This window comes from Dendrobates tinctorius, unplaced genomic scaffold (assembly GCF_039654945.1).
Source record: "Dendrobates tinctorius isolate UK_male_01 unplaced genomic scaffold, ASM3965494v1 ptg000030l, whole genome shotgun sequence".
In the NCBI taxonomy this organism is placed as follows: Eukaryota; Metazoa; Chordata; class Amphibia; order Anura; family Dendrobatidae; genus Dendrobates; species Dendrobates tinctorius.
In genome coordinates, this window is record NW_027361698.1 from 38,730,221 (window position 1) to 38,754,172 (window position 23,952).

Genomic DNA, 23,952 nt, shown 5'->3' on the forward strand with positions numbered 1-23,952 from the left:
GTCCATTATACTGTATGAAGTAATATATGGTGCCCATTATACTGTATGAAGTGATATATGGGGCCCATTATACTGTATGAAGTAATATATGGGGTCCATTATACTGTATGAAGTAATATATGGGGCCCAATATACTGTATGAAGTAATATATGGGGCCCATTATACTGTATGGAGCATTATATGGGGCCCATAATACTGTATGCAGTAATATATGGGGCCCATAATACTGTATGGTGCATTATGTGGGGATAGGGGATGACTTTCTGTTTGTTGTGGATCTGACCGCTGGGACCCCCATGATCCTGGGAAATGTAGCTTTGAAGAGAAGGGGCCCATGTAAATTGAGCTGTGGTCAATCATACGCACTGTGGTGCCATTCACATGTGGCTCTTCAAATAACTCCTATAAGAGAGTGATGATGAACGGTGATGGGAGCTGCCCCATAGATGAATACTTGTCCGAGTGCTATGCTTTGTTTTATCACTAGTGTTGAGCATTCCGATACTGCAAATATCGGGTATCGGCCGATATTCTCTGTATCGGAATTCCAATACCGAGTACCGATATTTTTTCTATATCGGATACCGGAATCGGAAGCTCCCATAATGCAATGAGCCCGCTCGATTTGATTCAGCCAATGGGAATCCTCAGAAGTGTGGGCACATCCTGTTAGGCATGTAGGCATGTTAACTATTGGCATGGCTGTGATTGGCTGCTTAACCCCTTCACCCCCAAGGGTGGTTTGCACGTTCATGACCGGGCCAATTTTTACAATTCTGACCACTGTACCTTTATGAGGTCATAACTCTCGAACGCTTCCATGGATCCCGGTGATTCTGACATTGTTTTCTCGTGACATATTGTACTTCATGTTAGTGGTAAAATTTCATTCAAATAACTTGCGTTTATTTGTGAGAAAAACGGAAATTTGGCGAAAATTTTGAAAATTTCGCAATTTTCCAACTTTGAATTTTTATGCCCTTAAATCACAGAGATAAGGCACACAAAAAACTTGATAACTAACATTTCCCACATGTTTACTTTACATCAGCACAATTTTGGAACCAAAATTTTTTTTTGTTAGGAAGTTATAAGGGTTAAAAGTTGACCAGCGATTTCTCATTTTTACAACACCATTTTATTTTTAGGACCACATCACATTTGAAGCCACTTTGAGGGGTCTATATGATAGAAAATACACAAAAGTGACACCATTCTAAAAACTGCACCCCTTAAGGTGCTCAAAACCACATTCAAGAAGTTTATTAACCCTTTAGGTGCGTCACAGGAATTTTTTTGAATATTTAAAAAAAAATGAACATCTAACTTTTTTTCATAAAAAAAATACTTCAGGTTCAATTTTTTTTATTTTACCAAGGGTAACAGGAGAAATTGAACTGCAAAAGTTATTGTGCAATTTGTCCTGAGTACGCAGATACCTGATATGTGGGGGGGAACGACTGTTTCGGCGCATGGCAGAGCTCAGAATGGAAGGAGCGCCGTTTGACTTTTTCAATGCAAAATTGGCTGGAATTCAGATTGGACGCCATGTCACGTTTGGAGAGTCCCTGATGTACCTAAACAGTGGAAACCCCCTACAAGTGACCCCATTTTGGAAACTAGACCCCCCAAGGAACTTATCTAGATATGTGGTGAGAACTTTGAACCCACAAGGGCTTTACAGAAGTTTATAACGTACAGCGGTACAATTAAAAAATCATATTTTTTCCACAAAAATGATCTTTTCACCCCAATTTTTATTTTCCCAAGGGTAACAGGACCCTAAAAGTTATTGTGCAATTTGTCCTGAGTACGCTGATACCCCACATGTGGGGGTAAACCACTATTTGGGCGCATGGCAGAGCTCGGAAGGGAAGCAGCGCCATTTGACGTTTTTGGCTGGAATTGAGATCGGACACCATGTCGCGTTTGGAAAACCCCTGATGTACCAAAACAGTGGAAACCCCCCACAAATGACACCATTTTGGAAACTAGACCCCCTAAGGAACTTATCTAGATGTGTGGTGAGAACTTTGAACCCCCATGGGCTTCACAGAAGTTTATAACATAAAGCCATACAATTAAAAAATCATATTTTTTAAACAAAAATGATCTTTTCACCCTCAATTCTTATTTTTCCAAGGGTAACAGGACCCTAAAAGTTATTGTGCAATTTGTCCTGAGTACGCTGATACCCCACATGTGGGGGTAAACCACTATTTGGGCGCATGGCAGAGCTCGGAAGGGAAGCAGCGCCATTTGACGTTTTTGGCTGGAATTGAGATCGGACACCATGTCGCGTTTGGAAAACCCCTGATGTACCAAAACAGTGGAAACCCCCCACAAATGACACCATTTTGGAAACTAGACACCCTAAGGAACTTATCTAGATGTGTGGTGAGAACTTTGAACCCCCATGGGCTTCACAGAAGTTTATAACATAAAGCCATACAATTAAAAAATCATATTTTTTCCACAAAAATGATCTTTTCACCCTCAATTCTTATTTTTCCAAGGGTAACAGGACCCTAAAAGTTATTGTGCAATTTGTCCTAAGTACGCTGATACCCCACATGTGGGGGTAAACCACTATTTGGGGGCATGGCAGAGCTCGGAAGGGAAGCAGCGCCATTTGACGTTTTTGGCTGGAATTGAGATCGGACACCATGTCGCGTTTGGAAAACTCCTGATGTACCAAAACAGTGGAACCCCCCACAAATGACACCATTTTGGAAACTAGACCCCCTAAGGAACTTATCTAGATGTGTGGTGAGCACTTTGACCCCCCCAGTGCTTCACAGAAGTTTACAACGCCCGGGCGTGAAAATAAAAAATTCGTATTTTTTCCACAAACATGATCTTTTAGTCACCATTTTTTTATTTTCCCAAGGGTACCAGGAGAAATTGGACCCCAAAAGTTGTTGTCCAATTTGTCCTGAGTATGCTGATACCCCATATGTGGGAGAAAACTACTGTATGGGCACACGTCGGGGCTCGGAAGGGAAGTAGTGACGTTTTGGAATGCAGACTTTGATGGAATGGTCTGCGGGTGTGATATTGCCTTTGGAGAGCCCCTAATGTACCTAAACAGTGGAAACCCCCCACAAATGACACCATTTTGTAAACTAGACCCCCCAAGGAACTTATCTAGATGTGTGGTGAGCACTTTGACCCCCCCAGTGCTTCACAGAAGTTTACAACGCCCGGGCGTGAAAATAAAAAATTCGTATTTTTTCCACAAACATGATCTTTTAGTCACCATTTTTTTATTTTCCCAAGGGTACCAGGAGAAATTGGACCCCAAAAGTTGTTTTCCAATTTGTCCTGAGTACGCTGCTACCCCATATGTGGGAGAAAACTACTGTATGGGCACACGTCAGGGCTCGGAAGGGAAGTAGTGACGTTTTGGAATGCAGACTTTGATGGAATGGTCTGCGGGTGTCATGTTGCCTTTGGAGAGCCCCTAATGTACCTAAACAGTGGAAACCCCCCACAAATGACACCATTTTGTAAACTAGACCCCCCAAGGAACTTATCTAGATGTGTGGTGAGCACTTTGACCCCCCCAGTGCTTCACAGAAGTTTACAACGCCCGGGCGTGAAAATAAAAAATTCGTATTTTTTCCACAAACATGATCTTTTAGTCACCATTTTTTTTATTTTCCCAAGGGTACCAGGAGAAATTGGACCCCAAAAGTTGTTTTCCAATTTGTCCTGAGTACGCTGCTACCCCATATGTGGGAGAAAACTACTGTATGGGCACACGTCAGGGCTCGGAAGGGAAGTAGTGACGTTTTGGAATGCAGACTTTGATGGAATGGTCTGCGGGTGTCATGTTGCCTTTGGAGAGCCCCTAATGTACCTAAACAGTGGAAACCCCCCACAAATGACACCATTTTGTAAACTAGACCCCCCAAGGAACTTATCTAGATGTGTGGTGAGCACTTTGACCCCCCCAGTGCTTCACAGAAGTTTACAACGCCCGGGCGTGAAAATTAAAAATTCGTATTTTTTCCACAAACATGATCTTTTAGTCACCATTTTTTTTATTTTCCCAAGGGTACCAGGAGAAATTGGACCCCAAAAGTTGTTGTCCAATTTGTCCTGAGTACGCTGACACCCCATATGTGGGAGAAAACTACTGTATGGACACACGTCGGGGCTCGGAAGGGAAGCAGTGACGTTTTGGAACGCAGACTTTGATGGAATGGTCTGCGGGTGTCATGTGCGTTTGGAGAGCCCCTGATGTACCTAAACTATTGAAACTCCCCACAAGTGACCCCATTTTGGACACTAGACCCCCCACAGAACTTATCTAGATGTGTGGTGAGCACTTTGAACCCCCAAGTGCTTCACAGAAGTTTATAACACTCGGACGTGAAAATAAAAAAATCATTTTTTTTCCACAAAAATGATATTTTTGCCCCCAATTTTTTATTTTCCTAAGGGTAACAGGAGAAATTGGACCCCAAAAATTGTTTTGCAATTTGTCCTGAGTAGGCTGATACCCTACATGAGGGGGTAAAACACTGTTTGGGCGCATAGCAGAGCTTGGAAGGGAAGGAGCACCATTTGACTTTTTCAACTCAGAATTGGCTGGAATTGAGATCAGACGCCATGTTGCATTTGGAGAGCCCCTGATGTGCCCAAACAGTGGAAACCCCCAATTCTAACTCCAACCCGAACCCCAACACGCCCCTAACCCTAGCCCTAACCCTAGCCCTAACCCTAGCCCTAACCCTAGCCCTAGCCCTAGCCCTAACCCTAACCCTAGCCCTAACCCTAACCCTAGCCCTAACCCTAACCTAACCCTACCCCAACACACCCCTAGCCCTAACCATAGCCCTAACCCTAATGGAAAAATGGAAATAAATACATTTTTTTTATTTTATTATTTTTCCCTAACTAAAGGGGTGATAACGGGGGGTTTGATTTACTATTTATGGTGGTTTTTATGTTTGGCGGCTGTCGCACGCTAAAAGACGCTTTTTATTGTAAAAATAGTTTTTGCATCACCACATATTGAGAGCTATAATTTTTCCGTATTTTGACCCACCGAGTCATGTGAGGTCTTATTTTTTGCGGGACGAGTTGACGTTTTTATTGGTACCATTTTCGGGCACGTGAAATTTTTTGATCGCTTTTTATTCCGATTTTTGGGACGCAGAATGAACAAAAACCAGCGTTTCATGAATTTCTTTTGGGGGGGGTGCGTTTACACCGTTCCGCGTGCGGTAAAATTCATAAAGCGCTTTTATTCTTCGGGTCAGTACGGTTACAGCGATACCTCATTTAGGTCTTTTTTTATGTTTTTGTCGGTTTTATGCAATGAAAACTATTTTATATAAAAAATAATTATTTTTGCATCGCTTTATTCTGCGAGTTATAACTTTTTTATTTTTTTGCTGATGATGCTGTGTGGCAGCTTGTTTTTTGCGGGACAAGATGACGTTTTCAGCGGTACCATGGATATTTATATGCGTCTTTTTGATCTCGCGTTATTGCACTTTTTGTTTGGCGGTATGATAATAAATCATTATTTTTTGCTTCGTTTTTTATTTTTATTTTTTAAGGGGTTCGCTAAAGGGGTTAACTAATGGGACAGTTTTATAGGGCAGGTCGTTATGGACGCGGCGATACCTAATATGTGTACATTTATTGTTTTTTTTTATTATTATTTTAAAAAAATGAATTTATTGGGGAATATTTTTTTTTTTTTTACTAATTTATTTGGCGATTTTTTTTAATTTATTTTTACACTTTTTTTTTAATTTTTTTTTACTTTATTACATAGTCCCAGGTGGGACATCACTGTCCTGTGACAGATCGCTGATCTGTCACATCACAGATCACTGTGACAGATCAGCAATCTGTCACAGGCAGTGCACAAGGCTTCCTCATGCCTGCGCTTTGCAGGCACTGAGGAAGCCAGCTTCCCCAGGCCCCCGAAGGCCCCCGTCGCCATCTTGGATTCGGGGGCCTGGAGGATAGGAGTCCCCCGCAGCAGCGCTGCACATTGCGCTGCCGTGGGGGGCTCAGGGAAGCACGGAGGGAGCCCCCTCCCTGCCGATGCTTCCCTTTAACTCCCGGTACACCGCGATCGCGTTTGATCGCGGTGTGCAATGGGTTAATGTGTCGGGGGCGGTCCGTGACCGCCCCTGACACATTGTGCCGGGTGTCAGCTGTGATAATCAGCTGACACCCGGCCGCGATCAGCGGCGCTCACCACGTGGGCGCCGCTGATCGCGGTAGACGTACTATCCCGTCCCCGGTCATACGGGCCCGGGTACCGTGGACGGGATAGTACGTCTCATGTCAGGAAGGGGTTAAATGATGTCATCATGATGCGCGGTCAGTGCGGGCCTGCCAGTGGTCTGTACTTGCCTCTCGGGAGCCTGTGCTGGCTGTCGGTGGTCTGTGTCGGCTGCCGGTGGTCTGTACGGGCCTCTTGGGGACCTGTGCGGGCTGTCAGTGGTCTGTGCCGGCTGCCGGGGGCTTGTACCGGCTGCCGGTGGTCTGTGCGGGCCTGCCGGTGGTCTTGTGTGTGTGTGTAGGCATCGTCCGATGGGACTACAAGTCCCATCGGGTGATGCCTGCTACACTGACAGTGATTGACACATTAGCCAATGATGGGACAGTAGTAGTCTCATCATCCAGGTAATGTGTTGAATGTAAAAAAAATATATATATATATATATATATATACATACTACATACATACTTCATATATACAACATACATACTACATACACACTACATATATACTACATTCATACAACATACATACAACATACATCTACATATATACTACATTCATACAACATACATACATACTACATACAACATACATGCTACATACTACATATAAACTACATTCATACAACATACATACATACTACATACAACATACATGCTACATATATACTACATTCATACAACATACATATATACTACATACTACATACATACTACATATATACTACATTCATACAACATACATACATTCTACATACAACATACATGCTACATACTACATATATACAACATACATACATACTACATACAACATACATGCTACATATATACTACATTCATACAACATACATATATACTACATACTGCATACATACTACATATATACTACATTCATACAACATACATACTACATACAACATACATGCTACATATATACTACATTCATGCAACATACATACATACTACATATATACTACATACATACTACATATATACTACATTCATACAACATACATATATACTACATACTACATACATACTACATTATACTACATTCATACAACATACATACATACTACATACAACATACATGCTACATACTACATACATACTACATATATACTACATTCATACAACATACATACATACTACATACATGCTACATACTACATACATACTACATATATACTACATTCATACAACATACATACATACTACATACTACATACATGCTACATATATACTACATTCATACAACATACATACATACTACATACATACTACATATATACTACATTCATACAACATACATACTACATACAATACATTCATACGTTCATACAACATACATATATACTACATACATACTACATACAATACATTCATACAATAAATACATATAGACATACAGTACATATAACATAGAGAACATACTCACCATCACTTGTCACTTTGATCCCCGAAGCCAGTGTCATCTATGAAAGAAATTAGAAAAAAACAAACCACCAAATACTCCCTTATCCGCAGATATCCACGAATGAGTGTCCCACGCCAATTTCCCATGGAGAACAGCAGCATCAGCTGATGCGACCGCTCTCTAGGGGCTTCAATAATCCAATGACGGAAGGTAGGTATCCTTCTGCACTGTATTCCTCTGCCACTTTAAAAAAAATAGTCCCTAGTCTCACTTTATGGCAAAAGCTGCCTTGAACTTTCTCACACAGCTTTTGCCATAAAGTGAGACTAGGGACTATTTTTTTACAGTGGCAGAGGAATACAGTGCGGAAGGATACCTATCTTCCGACATTGGATTATTGAAGCCCCTAGAGAGCGGTCGCATCAGCTGATGCTGCTGTTCTCCACAGGAAATTGGCGTGGGACCCTCGTGGATTTCTGCGGATCAGGGAGTATATGGCTTGTTTGTTATTTTCATATTTTTTCATAGATGACTCTGGCTTCGGGGAACAATGTGACAAGTATTGGTGAGTATGTACTCTATGTTATATGTACGGTATGTATGTATTGTATGAATGTATTGTATGTCTGTAGTATGTCGTATGTATGTAGTATGTACTATGTATGTATTGTATGAATGTATTGTATGCATGTATTGCATGAATGTATGTATGTTGTATGTAGTATGTACGTAGTATGTATGTTGTATGTAGTATATATGTATGTTGTATGAATGTAGTACATATGTAGCATGTATGCAGTATGTAGCATGTATGTATGTTGTATGAAAGTAGTATATATGTAGTATGTATGTAGTATATATGTATGTTGTATGAATGTAGTATATATGTAGCATGTATGTTGTATGTAGTATGTATGAATGTAGTATGTAGTATGTACAGTATGTTGTATGTAGTATGTATGTATGTATGTTGTATGAATGTAGTATATATGTAGTAAATATGTATGTTGCATGAATGTAGTATGTAGCATGTATGTTGTATGTAGTATGTATGTTGTATCTAGTATGTATGTATGTTGTATGAATGTAGTATGTATGTTGTATGAATGTAGTATGTGTATATATATATATATATATATATTTTTTTTTACATTCAACACATTAGCCGGATGATGGGACTACTACTGTCCCATCATTGGCTAATGTGTCAATCACTGTCAGTGTAGCAGGCATCGCCCGATGGGACTTGTAGTCCCATCAGATGATGCCTGCACAGACACAAGACCCCTGGCAGGCCGGCACAGACCCCTGGCAGGCCGGCACAGACCCCCGGCAGGCCGGCACAGACCACCGGCAGCCGGCACAGGCCCCCGGCAGCCGGCACAAGCCCCCGACAGGCCTGTACAGACCCCCGGCAGCTGGCACAAGCCCCCGGCAGGCCCGTACAGACCACCGGCAGCCGGCACAAGCCCCCAGCAGGCCCGTACAGACCACCGGCAGCCGGCACAGGCCCCCGGCAGCCGGCACAGGCCACCGAGAGGCCCGTACAGACCACTGGCAGCCGGCACAGGCCTCCCGAGAGGGCCATGCAGACCACCGACAGCCCACACACACAGACACGCACAGTGTCCGCCCACGCACCGCCCACACTCTTCCCCCCTCCCGAAAGGGTTTTTTTAATTCAGATATTTCTGTCCCATTGACTTTAATGGGACTTCCGGGATCGGAATCGGTGATACCCGATACTTTTTTTTAGATCGGCCGATCCAATCCGATCCGATATTTTTCAATATCGGGTGGTATCGCTCAACACTATTTATCACATATCACATGCCCAGATCAAGAGAACCTTGGCCAGTCCATGCATTGCCATCTGATCTTGGATCAATTTGTACAGATGTCTGAACGTGTCCTTTGACAGATTGTGTTCTTGATGCTATACGCTATGGTGAAGACCCCTACTTACTATATATATATATATATATATATGTGTATATATATATATATGCGGAAGCTGGTAAGTTAAAGCCAGGGATCATTATACCACAGGTCTAAAACCCCATTCTGCCTCCATGCAGCAGGATTCAGGATTACAGCCAACATTTGCAGACTGGTGAGTGATGACACTGCTTCTTTGCATTGTAATTCAATTCATTCTATGCTGTTTATAAATATACTACCTGAAGAGCCTGGCATTGCCCAGGCATAGTAACTAACTGTGGTTAGTTTTAACAAATTATAATGATTGTCCTCCATCCCATAGTCCCGTGCTCATACAACCTATATATTTACTCATATTTGTTGCAGTATTGGTGGGGGGGGGGCCGGGAAGATTTCTTGCACAGGGACCCTCTGCAGTCTGTGTCTGCCCCTGAGTATGTCTTTGGAATGTGGGAGGAAACCGGAGTACCTGTAGAAAACCCCCGCATACACGGGGAGAATATACAAACTCCTTGCAGATGTTGTCCTTGGTGGGATTTTGGACATTCACATGTTCCTCTTCCAGTGTGGTGTACTTAATTTTGTGCACTATGTCTTATTTGGGGTCTCTATGTGAGAGAAATACAACAGAAATTGAGAGCAAGGATGAGGTCTCATCGCGACACAATTACAGATTAAAAAAAAAAACATTTACTGGTGGTCAAACATTTCTGTGGTCCAGGACACAACATAAATATGAAAGTTGTCATGTTAAAAGGCAATTTTAAATCACAAAAACATTGCAGAGTTTGGGAATACAGACTTATTAAAGTCTTTTGATTCCATGCACACAGGACTAAATCTGTCACGAGGCTTTGACTCACTACAGAATCTAAGGAAATCCCATCCACTATGCTGTAACATCTAACCGCTGCGTGTTTGAAGCTGCGGATGTACACAGCGTCCTACCGCAGCGTTTACTGACCGTGGGAACATACCCTTACACTTTCACACCACTAAACTAATTCAATTAAACCCTTAACGACCGCCGATATGCCTTTTAACGGCGGTAGTTAAGGGTAATTTAACTGTGGAAAAAGTGTATAGCGCCCCCATAGTCGGATTTCCTCCGGGGTCCGATGTGCCATTTTATTTCTCTCTCCTCTGATGCGATCGCACATCAGAGGAGAAATGGGGTCCCCGATTCCCCTGGTACCTCCCGGTGTTCCTCGGCCTACGTGCTTCTCCCCATGGGCGCCGCCATCTTCTTCCAGACGGCACCCGGCAACAATAGAAAGATTCTTCCTATTGGTTCATATAGGGTCTATCACAGTCGTCAAAATAAAAAAAAATTAAACAACCCCCCCCTTTATTACCCTCAGAGTTAGGGAAAAATAATGAAATAAAGAAAATACATTTATTTTCATTTTTCCATTCGGGTTGGAATTAGGGCTAGGGTTGGAATTAGGGCTAGGGTTGGAATTAGAGCTAGGGTTGGAATTAGGGCTAGGGTTGGGATTAGGGATAGGGGTGTGTTGGGGTTAGGTTTGTGGTTAGGGTTATGGCTAGGGTTAGGGTTGTGGATAGGGTTAGGGTTGGGATTAGGGTTAGTGTTGTGGTTAGGGTTATGGTTAGGGTTGGGATTAGGGTTAGGGGTGTGTTGAGGTTAGAGTTGGAGTTAGAATTGAGGGGTTTCCACAATTTAGGCACATCAGGGGGGTCTCCAAACGTGACATGGCGCCACCATTGATTCCAGCCAATTTTGCGTTCAAAAAGTCAAATGGTGCTCCCTCCCTTCCGAGCCCCAACGTGTGCCCAAACAGTGGTTTACCCCAATATATGGGGCATCAGCGTACTTTGGGCAAATTGCACAACAACTTTGGGGGTCTAATTTCTCCAGTTACCCTTGGGAAAATGAAAAATTGGGGCTAAAAAATCATTTTTGTGGAGCAAAAGAGATTTATTTTCATGGCTCTGCGATATAATCTTCTGTGAAGCACTTAGGGATTCAGAGTGCTCGCAACACATCTAGATGTAACACCCCTTTATGGCTACCACTATACCCTGGGTGTTATGGGGGGTCTCACCTCTTCTGTACGCAGTGCCTCCACCCGAATCTTGATTGGAGCTCTGTCTCTGGACTGCAGAAGAACAGTTATCTTCTGCCAGGGGATGATTCGGGAAACCCCTGCCACAGCTCGGTACACACTCAGGAAGCAGGAGTAAAACAGTTTAACAGATTTATTTCTATGAAGCAGAATTAAAATGGATTTACAGGAATAAACATACAATGCGATTTACTTTGCTCTATAAAAGTCATATACCCATCGCAGACTAATTAAACTTCAACCCTGCAAATATAACGTGGCAAAGTCCCCCGCTTCTGTATTTACTCTGTCCAAACATTTGGGCCCAGTTGCCGTGGATGTTGGCGCGCAAAGTAACAATCGTGGGTGCACTTAGATGAACATTGATGTCAATAGTTTATGTTGCCTTGTACTCACTGTAAATAGTGCTGATAGAACCACAAGTCTCATAAGGGCACTCACTGTGTCTCTAATGACCGGAGGATTCTTTGGACTCCAGCTGGGGGCTGCAGGATTTAGACCTTTATCCGATGGGAGTGCCGGCCGGACTCTCTGGATCTTTGCTCTCTCCAGCAACACAGGTATCTCCATGGGGTCCCCCACACTCTGCAACTTAGGGGAATCAAGATCCACACCGCTCTGTCTCTCATAACCAGCAGCAGCCATGTTTTTCCTCCTCTCACCATTTGCTTTCACTTTCTCTCCAGCGTCGTCCCCCAAGTCCCTCCTCCTCCCTTCTTCTATCATCTCACTGGAACAAGGATCCCTGGGAATTGTAGTCTTCTGCCACTCAGGAGAAAAACAATTAGTGTTTGTAGGTCCCTGTTTAACAGCCACTGCAAAACTCTTCTTAGAGTGGGTAAGCTCCAGCATGCCGGTAGATGCTCTGACAGTTCCCTGTGCAGGTGTTACATTCTCCCTCTGGTGAGTCATTGAAAGTGGCCCATCACAATATGAGGACGCACCACCTGAAACATGAAGGGGGGTTAGAGCATCCTGAGTAACATCAAATTTACATGCACACAAACCACCACCTGGACACATGGGAGATACCGAAAAATAGGGCCAAACAGAATTTGAATTTCCTGAGCACATGGGAGATACCAGGAAATAAGGCCAAACAGAATTGGAATTGGAGGGTATCAGCCTAGGGACCTCAGTGGTATGTCCCATTCTATCATAGGTCAACATCATGGGGGGCCTAACGTCCCGTTTGGGATGAGTGTGTACCGAGGGGGCCCCCTCCTCAACCCCGACTCTTGTCTCTCCAAAACGGGCTCCTCCAGATGGACCTCTTCATTCAACAAATGTCCTTCTTCTGGACTCTCCCCCAACTGTGGACAGAGCGCATTAGCCTCCTGACAAATGTCCTTTGTTCGTGTTTCCACTTCAGGAGTCTGATTTTCAAGGCCCAAGCCTGTGGGGCATGGGTCCTCGGTCCATCTGTGAATAATAAAGTAACTTGGCACTCAACTGAATGATCCTTTTCAAGACAAGGTTTTTATTTGGCAGTCACAATAAGATGCTTCGGCCTACAATTAGCCTTCGGACGCCCGGGCTAGCAGCAGATACTGCGCCCAGGTCTACACCTCCAGGCACTACACCTGCATGCATCATATGTAACCTGACCTTCAATACAAGCCTAGTAAAACGCCAACAGTGCTGCATGAAACCGGCTCTTCCAATACAAGCCTGATAAAGCAACAACAGGCATTAACCTGTACTAACCAGGCATATATTCCTACAGGCACAGAGCCTCAGAGATTCAATCTTCATGACCAATATTAATTTCTCCTCGATTTACCAGAGCACAATATGCCTCATAGATGGTGGGATATTGCAGTAGCTTCCAAACCACTGCCTCATAATAGGAACTTACACAGTCTTTCATTCTACTCTCATTATATACAGCAGTCGGCAGACTGACGAAGGCCAATTGTAGGCCTTCGTCCCCAGACTTGCTGTCACTTCCACCTGAGGCAACCCCAAGCTGGGGTGGTGGTTCACCCCTACGACTTCTCCTATTGCACAAAGGGGTGGTACGACCTCCTTGAATTGGCAATGGCGGTAAAGGGATGTTCTTTCCCACAGGCAACAGATGGTGTTATGAATGAGTCACCGAAGGAGGAAAAAACAAAAATACAAGCTAAGTCCAGAAAACCGGAGAGGTTGGTAGCTATCGGATTGCAGACCCCTGATCCTATCCACAACAACTAACAGTAGCCGTGGGGGGGTTCCTACGATGCCCTAGACCCCTCGATCACAGCCAGAGAACTAAATAGGCCTAAAGAAAGAAAGGGGAAATCTAAACTGCCCCAGAGCAGACCCCAAAGCAATAGGCAGCCCCCAACATATAATGATGGTGAAGCAAGATGAAAACACTAACACAGATTGAAAGATAGGTTGCGCAAACGATGGGGCCCAAGCTAACTAAAAAGGACAGGAAAGAAAAGCTGCTGTCTGCAATCCGTAAAAAACCCTACCAAAAAATGTCCCAACCGTCTGATAGGAAAAACAGGCCCTGAAGTCGCTAGAACTTCAAAATGACTATATCAGCACTCAGGTAAATTCTGAATACAGTGCAAAGAGACAAACTGATCAGAGACAAAAATGTAACTCAGCACACCCCCGACTGGGGATGGTTGAACTCCAAAAAGCAAGGTAAACAAAACAAAACTAATAAGTTCAATAGCAGAGCAAAAACTTATCTTGGGAAGCAGGAATCAGACTGGTCTCCAAGAATCCAGCAGAGAAATCACCAGCGACTCAGAAGGGCGTCGGCTGCCTTATATCCAGTCAGAAGTTCCTGTTACCCAGTCATCTACCAGATCAGGTGTTTGGTAATCATCCTCACTACCTTCCTTCACCAGGGAGTTCATCAGACATCGATGGTGAAGGGGAAAATGAGCTCACAACAGTACCTCCCCCTTGAGGAGGGGTCACCGAACCCTCATCCACGCCACCAGGGTGATCAGGATGGGCCCGATGAAAGGCACGAACCAATCTTTCGGCATGAATATCAGATGCAGGGACCCAAGAATTATCCTCCTGGCCATAACCCTTCCATTTAACCAAATACTGGAGTCTCCGTCTAGCCAGGCGAGAATCCAGTATCTTCTCAACCTCATATTCCACATTACCTTCAACCAATACCGGGTCAGGAGGTGCCACCACAGGAACTACTGGCTCAACAAACCTCTTTAACAGAGACTTATGAAACATGTTATGGATCTTAAATGTAACAGGAAGAGCCAATTGAAAAGGGACTGGATTAAGAATCTCCAAAATCTTATAAGGTCCAATAAATCTAGGCTTAAACTTTGGAGAAGCCACCTTCATAGCGATATTCTTTGATGACAACCAAACCATATCACCCACCTTAAACTGGGGACCAATGGTCCTATGCCGGTTGGAAAACCGCTGGACCTTTTCCTGGGAGAGAGATAACTTATCCACCACTTGGTCCCAGATCTGGTGCATTCTCTCCACCACAGTGTCAACACCTGGGCAGGCAGAAGGCTCCACCTGCCCTGAAGAGAATCGAGGATGAAACCCAAAGTTACAAAAAAAAAAGGTGACATCAAAGTGGCAGAACTAGCTCTATCATTTAAAGCAAATTCGGCAAAGGGCAAAAATGAAACCCAATCGTCCTGATCAGCAGAAATAAAACATCTCAAATACGACTCCAAAGTCTGGTTTGTTCTCTCCGTCTGCCCATTGGTCTGAGGGTGAAACGCAGAGGAGAAGGACAACTGAATTCCCAGCTTGGAACAGAAAGTCCTCCAAAATCTAGACACAAACTGAACTCCTCTGTCAGATACAATGTTCTCAGGAATCCCGTGCAAGCGAACCACCTGTTGCAAAAACAAGGGCACCAACTCTGAGGAAGATGGCAACTTAGGGAGTGGTACAAGATGGACCATCTTAGAGAATCTATCACAAATCACCCAAATAACAGTCATTCTCTGAGAGACAGGCATATCAGAGATAAAATCCATTGAAATATGGGTCCATGGCCTCCTGGGCACCGGCAAAGGCATCAACAACCCACTAGAGCGAGAACAAGGTTTAGACCGAGAGCAAGTCCCACAGGACTGCACTAAATTCCTGACATCACGAGACAAGGCGAGCCACCAAAAAGACCGACTCACCAGATCTCTAGTACCAAAAATACCTGGATGACCAGCCAATTCAGAGCAATGAACTTCAGACATCACTCTCTTCCTCCACTGGTCAGGAACATACAATTTTCCAATGGGACAACGCTCAGGTTTGTCCTCCTGAAACTCTTCCAGAGCACGTCTCAAATCGGGCGAGATGGCAGAAAGAACTACCCCCTCACCTAAGATGATAGCAGGCTTGGTCACAACAGGAGAATCAGCAAAGAAACTCCTAGAGAGGGCATCTGCCTTGACATTCTTAGTGCCCGGAAGAAAAGAGACCACAAAATCAAAACGTGTGAAAAACAAGGCCCACCTAGCCTGTCTAGGATTCAAGCGTTTGGCCAACTCCAGGTAAATCAAATTCTTGTGGTCAGTAAGGACCACGACTTGATGTTTAGCTCCCTCCAACCAATGTCTCCACTCCTCAAATGCCCATTTCATGGCTAACAGTTCCTGATTCCCCACATCATTGTTACATTCGGATGGGGAGAACTTTGGGGAAAAGAAAGCACAGGGATTCATTTTAGATGTTACAGGATCTTTTTGGGACAAAACAGCTCCTGCACCAATCTCAGAAGCATCCACCTCTACCTGAAACTGGAGTGAGACATCAGGTTGCCGCAAAACCGGAGCAGAAGTGAACCTTCGCTTCAGCTCCTGAAAGGAAGAAACAGCCTCCGAAGACCAATTCAGCACATCAGCACCCTTCTTAGTCAAATCAGTCAATGGTTTGGCAATACCAGAAAAATTAGCTATAAATTTACGATAAAAATTAGCAAAACCCAAAAACTTCTGGAGGGCCTTCAAAGAAGTGGGCTGAACCCAATCATAAATGGCCTGTACCTTGGCCGGGTCCATTTCAATAGTTGACGTAGACAAAATAAATCCCAAAAATGAAATCCTCTGTACACCAAAAAGGCATTTCGATCCCTTGACATACAGGGAATTCTCCCTCAAAATCCGGAACACAGTCCGAACATGTTCCACATGAGAGTCCCAATCCTTGGAAAAGATCAAAATATCATCCAGATAGATGATCAAAAATTTATCCACCAAGTCTCGGAAAATAGCATTCATGAAGCACTGGAAGACAGAAGGGGCATTAGTGAGCCCAAAAGGCATCACCAGGTACTCAAAATGTCCCTCCGGAGTATTAAACGCCGTCTTCCATTCATCCCCATGGTTAATGCGAATAAGATTATACGCCCCCCTGAGGTCAAGCTTTGTAAACCAGCAAGCACCTTTAATTCTGGAGAATAGATCAGAAATCAGGGGTAATGGACACTGATATTTAACAGTAATTTTGTTGAGGGAACGATAGTCAATACAAGGCCTTAATGACCCATCTTTCTTAGCCATGAAAAAAAACCCAGCACCTAAGGGTGAAGAGGATGGTCTAATATGACCCTTCTCCAACGACTCCTTAATATAGGATCGCATAGCCTCGTGCTCGGGTACAGATAAATTGAAAAGTCGACCCTTGGGAAATTTACACCCAGGGCTCAGCTCAATTGCACTCTTTTACACCCAGGGCTCATAACTCCTATGAGGAGGCAAAGACGCAGACTCATTCTCACTAAATACATCATAAAAATCAGCCAAATAGTCAGGAACATAATGCGACTGGGGAGAGGTGGAGAAAACAGGAGCATCACTAAGGGCACACCGACAACCCCAACTCACCACAAACACAGATTTCCAATCCAAAACTGGATTATGGATTTGCAACCAGGGAAACCCCAGAACAATGGTATCATGCAAATTATGCAACACCAAAAATCTGCAATTCTCTTGTTGGTCTGGGGCAACCCGCATTACCACCTGGGTCCAAAACTGAGGTTTATTCTTCGCCAAAGGAGTAGGATCTATACCCCTCAAAGGGATAGGCGTCCGCAGAGGTGTCATAGGAAATCCACAACGTTTAGCAAAATCCAAGTCCATCAGGTTCAGAGCTGCTCCCGAATCCACAAAAGCCTTAGCGGAAAATGTGGACAGGGAGCAGATCAGAGTAATTGCCAGAAGAAACAGGTTGAACACCACCCACAGTAAATTTGTGTGCAAAACGTTTCTCTCGTTTAGGGCAGACAGAAATAATATGCGAGGTATCACCACAGAAGAAACACAGCTTATTACGCCTTCTGAACTCCTGACGTTGCGCCCTAGACAAAACTCTATCACATTGCATAGGTTCAGACATTTGTTCAACAGGTGGCAACACCTCTCGTGCGGTTTTGCGTTCACGCAAACGCCGATCAACCTGAATGGCTAATGACATAGAATTGTCAAGACCAGAGGGAACAGGAAATCCCACCATAGTATCTTTTACGGTTTCTGACAAACCCTTCTGAAAGAGAGCTACCAAGGCGCCATCATTCCAGGTAGTAAGGACTGCCCACCTTCGGAATTTTTGACAGTACAACTCTGCAGAATCCCGACCCTGGCTCAATGCCAACAGGGCCTTTTCAGCCTGATCAATAGCATTAGGTTCATCATACAATAACCCCAAGGCGTGAAAAAATGCGTTCACTTTAGTAAGAATAGGATCATCAGGTTTCAAAGAAAACGCCCAATCCTGGGGATCGCCGCGCAGCAAAGAGATCAGAATTTTAACCTGCTGCGCGGAGCTCCCCGATGAGTTAGGCTTTAAGGCAAAAAATAATTTGCAATTATTCTTAAAATTCAAAAATTTAGACTGATCCCCAAAAAACACATCAGGAGTAGGGATCTTTGGTTCAGCAGCATGTGAATGAGCAAGATAGGCGGAAATTCCCTGCACTTCAGCAGTGAGCTGCTCCACACGATCAGACAATTGCTTCATCTCCATTGAGAAAGAAAAAAAAATTCCCCCTACGGCCTCAGAGACATAGAGGAAAAAATATACACAAAAAAAAACTGACAAACTCATTTTTTTTTTTTTTTTTTACAATTCTTTTCTGCTATTGAGTACCGTAGGATCAGCGGTATGGCTGGTGATTCTGTTATGAATGAGTCACCGAAGGAGGAAAAAACAAAAATACAAGCTAAGTCCAGAAAACCGTAGAGGTTGGTAGCTATCGGATTGCAGACCCCTGATCCTATCCACAACAACTAACAGTAGCCGTGGGGGGTTCCTACGATGCCCTAGACCCCTCGATCACAGCCGGAGAACTAAATAGGCCTAAAGAAAGAAAGGAGAAATCTAAACTGCCCCAGAGCAGACCCCAAAGCAATAGGCAGCCCCCGTCATATAATGACGGTGAAGCAAGATGAAAACACTAACACAGATAGAAAGATAGGTTGAGCAAACGATGGGGCCCAAGCTAACTAAAAAGGACAGGATAGAAAAGCTACTGTCTGCAATCCGTAAAAAACCCTACCAAAAGCTGTCCCAACCGTCTGATAGGAAAAACAGGTCCTGAAGTCGCTAGGACTTCAAAATGACTATATCAGCACTCAGGTAAATTCTGAAGACAGAGCAAAGAGACAAACTGATCAGAGACAAAAATGGAACTCAGCACACCCCCGACCGGGAATGGCTGAACTCCTAAAAACAAGGTAAGCAAAACAAAACTAATAAGTTCAGTAGCAGAGCAAAAACTTATCTTGGGAAGCAGGAATCAGACTGGTCTCCAAGAATCCAGCAGAGAAATCACCAGCGACTCAGAAGGGCGTCGGCTGCCTTATATCCAGTCAGAAGTTCCTGTTACCCAGTCATCATCTACCAGATCAGGTGTTTGGTAATCAGCCTCACTACCTTCCTTCACCAGAAGAGGGAGTTCATCAGACATCGACGGTGAAGGGAAAATGAACTCACAACAAGATGGTGTCGATAGGTTTTGACAGGTCCGCCCCCTTTCTCAGGCTTTACTCTGTAGGCTGGGACACCAGGCAGCTTCTCCATCACCACATAAGGGTCAGGACACCACCGATGAGCAAGCTTGTGCTTCCCAGGAAGGCCCAAAATTTGGATAAGGACTCTATCTCCAGGCAGTAAAACTTTTTCTCGAACTCTACAGTCATAGCAAGTCTTATTGCGCCTCCCTGACGACCCAGATGCCTGTTCTGCCAATCTGTAAGCTTTTTTCAAATCTTCTTGTAGCTGGGACACATATTTTAAGTAGGTTGTCCCATTGAAGTTGTCAAAGGATGTCCCAAAACTGATATCCACTGGTAGCCGAGCTTGTCTTCCAAACATGAGGAGGTAAGGCGAGTATCCCGTTGACTCATTTGTGGTGCAATTGTAGGCATGAACCAACTGACTTGCATGCCTGCTCCAGTGTCCTTTCTTCCGGGGATCTAATGTGCCCAACATGTTCAAAAGGGTACGATTGAACCTCTCAGGTTGAGGGTCCCCTTAGGGGTGATAGGGGGTGGTTCTGGATTTCTTGATCCCACAGATAGCGCATAGCTCCTTGATTAGTCTACTTTCAAAATCCCTTCCTTGATCAGTATGGATGCGGGCTGGCAGCCCGTAATGTACAAAGAACTTCTCCCATAGGGTTTTTGCCACAGTAATTGCCCTTTGATCTTTAGTGGGGTAAGCTTGGGTATTTCGGGTGAAATGATCAGTGACCACTAACACATTACTGACATTACTTTCATCAGGCTCGATGGAGAGGAAATCAAAGCACAATAGCTCAAGTGGGCCATCACTGGTAATGTTCACAAGGGGGGGCGGTTTTCAAAGGCAAAGTTTTTCTCAACACACACCGGGAGCATGATTTTCAGTATTCTTCTATATCCGCTTCCATCCGAGGCCAGTAAAATCAATCGGCCACAAGACCCGTGGTCTTCTCGATGCCAAGATGTCCATGATCATCATGCAGGGACTTCATCACCATCCTCCGAAATCGGGTGGGTAACACCAGCTGTCTACGAACTCCTCCCTTCTGGCACTTTGCCTCCCAGTATAGTAGTCCATTTCTTACTACTAGCGACTCTAGCCGCCGAGTCAGCAGGACAGACTTCTCTGTTCTCAATGCATTCTTCTCGGGCCTCAAGTGTTGTGAGTTCATTTTCCCCTTCACCATTGAGGTCTGATGAACTCCCTCTTCTGGTGAAGGAAGGTAGTGAGGCTGATTACAAAGCACCTGAGCAGAATGATGATGACTGGGTGACTGGGATTGCTGACTGGATATAAGGCAGCCGACGCCCTTCTGCCTTGTGGGTGATTACTCTGAGGGATTCTTGGAGACCAGTCTGATTCCTGCTCCTCAAAAGCTAAGTTTTCGGCTCTACTTTTTGCATTTGTGTTTGGGTTTTGTTTTGCCTTGTTTTTCTGGATTTCTGCCTTTCCCTGCTGGGTGAGCTGAATTCCTTTTTGCTCTGTCTTCAGATAATACCTGAGTACTGATATAGTCTTTTTGAAGCCTAGCGTCTTCAGGGCTTTTTTTCCCTATCAGTCTGTTGGCTCTTGTTTTTGAGAGGGTTTTGGCAGATTGCAGACAGCAGCTTTTCTATTCTGTCCTATTTAGTTAGCTTGGGCCCCATCATTTCCTCAGCCTTTCTTTCTATCTGTGTGAGTGTTTTTTCATCTTGCTTCACTGTCATTATATGTTGGGGGCTGCCTATTGCTTTGGGGTCTGCTCTGGGGCAGTTTAGGCTACTTTCACACATCCGGTGTGTGGGGTCCGGTGGCGTGCGGCGAAAAGCCGGGCCGCCGGATCCGGCCTGCAGCCGTGACACCGGATATGTGTGCGGCGAGACGATACGGCTCGGACATTATTAAAGGAGCCGCAGGACGAGGTGGACAGAGGCAGCCAATGAGACAGCTGCTGAAAGGGAGGTGAGGGGAGGAGAGGATAGGAGAGGTGAGGGGAGGGGAGGAGAGGAGAGGGGAGGGGAGGAGAGGGGAGGGGGGTGGAGAGAGAGAGACATGGGGGGTTAACACTTAGTGTCCAGGCAAGAGAATCTCTCTCTCTTGCCGGGCACTTGTGGGGTTAACCCCACAGAGAGATCTCTCTCTCTCACCCAGACACTGTGAGTGTTAACCCCACAAGTGCCCGGCGAGAGAGATCTCTCACAAGTGTCTGGGTGACAGAGAGAGATCTCTCTCTCTCTCGCCGGGCACTTGTGGGGTTAACATTCACAGAGTCCGGGCATGCGCTGTGGAAAAAGCCGGTCCGGCGCTGACAAAAAACGTTGCAGGGAACGTTTTTTGCAGATGTCGGACGGCTAATTTATGCCGTGTCCGGCAACAACCGGACACGACGCATAACCATCCGGCACGATGCGGCGCCCATGAAAGCTTATGGGACAAAACCGGATCCGGTGCTGGATCCGGTTATTAAAAATTTCGCCGCATCGTGCCGGATGACAAAAACCGGATGTGTGAAAGAGGCCTTAGATTTCCCTTTCTGTCTTTAGGCTATGTAGTTCTCCGGCTGTGATCGAGGGGTCTAGGGCATCGTAGGAACCCCCCACGGCTACTGCTAGTTGTTGTTGTTAGGTTCAGGGGTCTGCAATCCGATAGCTGCCAACTTCTCTGGTTTTCTGGACTTAGCTAGTATTTCTGTTTTTGCCTCCTACGGTGACTCATTCATAACACTCAAGCCCCTCTTAACCCACCATCGGACTACCCCCACCGACCGATCCTCCTGCTGCGCCGTTCTAACTTGATTACGAGTCAGTTGAGGAAGAGAATCTGGGGTCACATTTGTCACTTTGCAGTACAACAACAGGAGCGCTTCACTGGATGCTCCCAAGAATTCAGCACAGCACTGCATAGGGAGGGCATTAGTTTGATGTCTATGGCACAGAGTCTTCACCTCCGAGGCAGGGACCTCTATCCATCCTCCCTCTTCTTCCTCAATTAAGGTGTTGTGAGTTCATTTTCCCCTTCACCATTGAGGTCTGATGAACTCCCTCTTCTGGTGAAGGAAGGTAGTGAGGCTGATTACCAAGCACCTGGGCAGGAAGATGATGACTGGGTGACGGGAATTCCTGACTGGATATAAGGCAACCGACGCCCTTCTGCCTTGCTGGTGATCTCTCTGAGGGATTCTAGGAGACCAGTCTGATTCCTGCTCCTCAAAAGCTAAGTTTTCTGCTCTACTTTTTGCATTTGTGTTTTTGGTTTTGTTTTGCATTGTTTTCCTTGATTTCTACCATTCCCTGCTGGGTGAGCTGAATTCCTTTTTGCTCTGTCTTCAGAAAATACCTGAGTACTGATGTAGTCTTTTTGAAGCCTAGCGTCTTCAGGGCTTTTTTCCCTATCAGTCTGTTGGCTCTTGTTTTGATAGGGTTTTGGTGGGTTACAGACAGCAGCTTTTCTATCCTGTCCTATCTAGTTAGCTTGGGCCCCATCATTTGCTCAGACTATCTTTCTATCTGTGTGTGTGTTTTTTCATCTTGCTTCACCGTCATTATATGTTGGGGCTGCCTATTGCTTTGGGGTCTGCTCTGGGGCAGTTTAGATTTCCTTTTCTGTCTTTAGGCTATGTAGTTCTCCGGCTGTGATCGAGGGGTCTAGGGCACCGTAGGAACCCCCCACAGCTACTGCTAGTTGTTGTTGATAGGTTCAGGGGTCTGCAATCCGATAGCTGCCAACTTCTCTGGTTTTCTGGACTTGGCTAGTATTTCTGTTTTTGCCTCCTACGGTGACTCATTTCATAACAGAATCACCAGCCATACCTCAGATCCTAGGGTACTCAGTAGTAGGAAAGAATTGTGTAAAAAAAAAAAAAAAAAAGGGTGTGTATATTTTTTCCTCTATTTCTCTGAGGCCGTAGGGGGAATTTTTTTTTCTCTCAATGGAGATAAAGCAATTGTCTGATCGTGTGGAGCAGCTCGCTGCGGAAGTGCGGGGAATTTCCGCCTACCTTGCTCATTCACATGCTGCTGGACCAAAGATCCCTTCTCCTGATGTGTTTTTTGGGGATCGGTCTAAAGTTTTGAATTTCAAAAATAATTGTAAATTATTTTTTGCCTTGAAGCCTAACTCGTCAGGGAGCTCCACGCGGCAGGTTAAAATTGTCATCTCTTTGCTGCGTGGTGATCCCCGGGATTGGGCATTTTCTTTGAAACCAGATGATCCTATTCTGACTAATGTGAACGCATTTTTTCAAGCCTTGGGGTTGTTGTATGATGAACCTAATGCTATTGATCTGGCTGAAAAGACCCTGTTGGCAT